At 32.2% G+C, this 3,966-nt stretch overlaps 1 long non-coding RNA gene across 1 annotated transcript; it reads right to left on the bottom strand.

Annotated features, from left to right (window-relative positions):
• LOC138306020 (uncharacterized) lies at positions 1–2,260 on the bottom strand. Its single transcript, XR_011205761.1, has 2 exons — positions 1,596–2,260; positions 1–1,139 (listed from the first exon to the last, which is right to left on the bottom strand). It is a non-coding gene; the product is annotated as an uncharacterized lncRNA (long non-coding RNA).
• Between the last annotated feature and the right edge of the window lie 1,706 nt (positions 2,261–3,966).

Raw genomic sequence — 3,966 nt, 5'->3', positions numbered from 1 at the left:
TTTCATTGCAAATTTATTGATATACAATATAATACATAAGTATTCGTATTATGGTATTGTCGGATCAATTTGATCCAAATTAGGATTAGTGTAAAATCCTACAAGTATATACATTCTTTAACAGAAAATTATTAGATACAATATGAGATATAAAACAAATTATTTGTGTCTAGCCTGTCCACCGAAAATCAAGAAAATGTGCATTTAGAGAACAATTGATTATGGTATAGTTGAATACAATAATGCATATACAAAAATACATAAACATACATTATATCAACATGGGTCATTTTAAAGGTTTTCCGTAAGTGGTAATTTCTTATAAAAATAGTCGAGGCATCTTTAATACAATGATATAAGATATGTATTATTTCATTTGCCATGTCCAATTATACCCCACGAAATTATACAGCTGCATTTGGTTCATAATTTGCTTAAAGTCATATGTGCCATATGCTTCATGCATTTGTCTTCAGAAACCCTTCTCCTTTGAAAATCCTTCAAAAGTACAAGGTACATATGTATGATGCCTTTTAAACGTTAGTTACGAAATGTATTCTTTGCAACGTAAAAGTTATGGTTTATGCTTTATGTGTTTTATCTGAAAACTTTTATATATGCAGAAGTCACTTTAAATTTACTGTAATATGGAAATTGACAATATAAACCACATTGAGGCTTTATAGTCTGACTATATGGACTAATTTCATTGCAGTGTGAACATAAATATCATGAGTATTGGCAATACTACCGAAATTAATGTTGACCTCTGATTTTTAAATGTAAAATTAAACAATGCATTGTAACTTTTGTAATCATAAAATGTTGGAAACTGCTGACAGTAAATAACCTATTAAAACTCTTCTTGATTCGTAAGTATGAAAATTATGGCACATACAAATTTAACATTTCACAAATATAATAACAATAAATCATGTACACGATCGTATGAATAAATACTAAACAAAACGTATCACTAAATGATTTAGACAGTGACAAGATCTGATCCTCTTTCTCCATACATAGAGTTAAACAGCTAAAACAAGGCAGTGAAGTCAATGTACCGTTTATCGGCTATTTCCTCACTAGGAAACTTTTTCTTTTGCGTAAGTTGTAAATGTACATCTTAATGCTGATATCTGAAAAAAAACCAATACCACGGTAAAAATCTTGGATAGAATGTTATACAACACATTTTGAACATACATTCTATGTATTTGCACAAATAATATGATGATTTTTCAATCACTGAATATTTATTAAATAAACTACTTTGTTTTTAACAACTTTTATAGTAATAAACTTTAATTACAGAAGGTGGGCATGCTTAGTCAACGACAAATCTACAACATGATCCTCGGAATTATGTTATTAACATTTTTTTAAATAACATATGTGTAATTTGACTATGGCGTTAATGGAAACATCATTTGGAATCGGTGACAGGGGTTTCTTTTTCTTTGAAACCTGTTATAATCATACTTTATATTTGTGGTCATTTAATTAGAGTTTGTATCTTAAAATTGACAAAGATCTTCTTATTTTTGCTTAGTTAATCAAGACAATAAAAAGTGAAAGTAATCGACAGAACTTACCTTCAAAGTTAAAACTTCACAAATGACTAGAGGTCAAAGGTCATCCGACATCCACCGTACCATTACTCATCTTTTCCATCTGGTCCGCGAGTCTGTGCATCCTTAGAATCTCAAACGTCATAGCTAAGACGATACAAACTATAAATAGCACAATCATGAAGTGGAGACAGTTATTTACCATCGATGCCTCATCGCCTGAACCATCTAAACCACTTCCTTTCCCAAAGTTACCTCCGGCAACTGCAACCGCCCCGGAAACCATGGTTACGGATCAGTGAAAAGTAAAATCTTGGTCAATTCCGCTATCTTTTTAAAATAATCCAATGTGATATATTACAAATGTTAATCTCGCATATCATAAGAAATATCCATTTTAGAAAATGTTGGTCCTGGAAACGAATTCATTTTACGTATTGTTATATATACTTCTCATACGCTTTCATTCAAAATGTCTTTCAATGTTGTAAAAACGACATTTTGCAAATATGCCAATTCTCGTCTTCTCCAGATGTTATCCGATTAAATGAGTCGTGATCCATGAACATGTTTTTGTTTAAATGTTACACAAAATGTTTAATTCCTGGTAACGGTCCTGGATCGGGGACATTCCACGTCGGAAAATGTTTTAACTAAATAATAAGATAATCAATTAGTAGTTTGTAACATTGTCTATCTATTTCATATGATCTTGTTGTTTAGATACTTAGAGCGGGGGAAATAATACATCTATTCATAATTGTAACCGCATGGGACCCTATACTATTATATATAAACACATTAGTCTCATATATCAACTATTAAATGGATCTCATAGTTGGTTAAGTTTAATTTGGTAGATTAAACATCCAATTACAACCTAAGGTATTTAAAAACGTACTTCTCTGTATACGATGGGTTGTGTGTGTGGATGTATGTTTTGGGAGGCTGTGGCATATCTGTGGTGTCTCTTTTCACAGGAATTGAAATTATTGACTATTTTATAGTGCTATCTCAACAGACAGTACTCCCACCTGGTCACATCATACTGACAACAGGTGAACCAATCGTCCCACTCCTTTTATGCTGAACGCTAAGCAGGAACATAAATTACCACTCTTATAGACTATAGCGTGTTTCGAACAGGGAAGATAAACCAGAGCTTTCCTCACAGGGGTCGAACGCTCAACTCCAAAAGCTACGTAGTGTCAAGTGAGACGTTAAAAACAATAGGATCTCAAAGAATTTTTGTCACTTTCTACGATCATGCAATTATAACGGCCTACGTACAGATTGATATTTAGTCAGAAGCAATATATGTTTTATAAACTATTCTCTTACTAATGTAAATGAAACAATTCACTGATGGCGGGAATTGATATTTGCATTTTAGTATATCATGATCTCCATTAACACTGCTACAGTTTTTGTCAAGTTGACAGTATTATAATGTGAAGTAGTGTTTTACGTAGATATCCATAATAACCTGCAACGATGGTATAACTCAACCTTCCAAGATGATTATATGCCACCATAAAATTATTTGGTCAGAAAAAAAAACATATAAGGTAAAATTCCATCTAAAGAAAACTTAAAACATTGCATTTTCTATACAAAATTGTAAGGACTGAGGAATGTACGAGCAGACCTACGATCCTTCATTTACATATCTACAAAGCGTGTTTCTGGCAGTATATTTCAGTAACATAACACTACATAGACGTTTTCAAGAAGATAGAATTCGAGTCAAGTGGCCTATCAGGAATATATTTTACCGTTGATGTGTGTAGAATGCCCGTTTTATTAGATTAGAGACAACAAATCCTCTCATTTCTCTTGTGTTGCCAAAAATATTTGCATAAGAAACAAAGGTCAGCCATGGCTTCAGTCTAAGGTACTTGTGCTTCGTGTGTTGTCATCCTTTATAGAAAATCAAACATTAAGGATATAATCCACAAGATATAATCTGTTTATTATAACCTTTTAAACGTTTTATGAAATAGTTGAATCATAATACTTATCAATTGAAAGTCAACATTACAGAACATCAAAAGAGAAAAGACAAATTAGAAGAATAACAAAAAGACTAACATGAAAAGGAAAAAAAATAAATTGAAAAGTAAACGAAAATCTAGGATGATCTAAGAAATACGAATGCGGTAACAATTTCTCATCAACACTACAGAACAAATAGTATCTGACGGAAGTTTGCTGTAGTCGCCTGCTTTTTAATTGGTTGGACTCTTTAGTATACCCTCCTGGTTAGTGTTTCACACCTTATTGAGAACAATGCACAGAAAAAACTAGATTTATCGTAACCGAATAAGGCGTTCTGGGTGACACAATAGTATCTATAGGATGAATGGTATTAAGTTTTGGAGGGGACATGGTCGGC

The sequence above is a fragment of the Argopecten irradians genome, chromosome 13 (assembly GCF_041381155.1).
Source record: "Argopecten irradians isolate NY chromosome 13, Ai_NY, whole genome shotgun sequence".
NCBI classification, from domain to species: Eukaryota; Metazoa; Mollusca; class Bivalvia; order Pectinida; family Pectinidae; genus Argopecten; species Argopecten irradians.
This window is presented reverse-complemented; position numbering and strand designations above follow the sequence as displayed.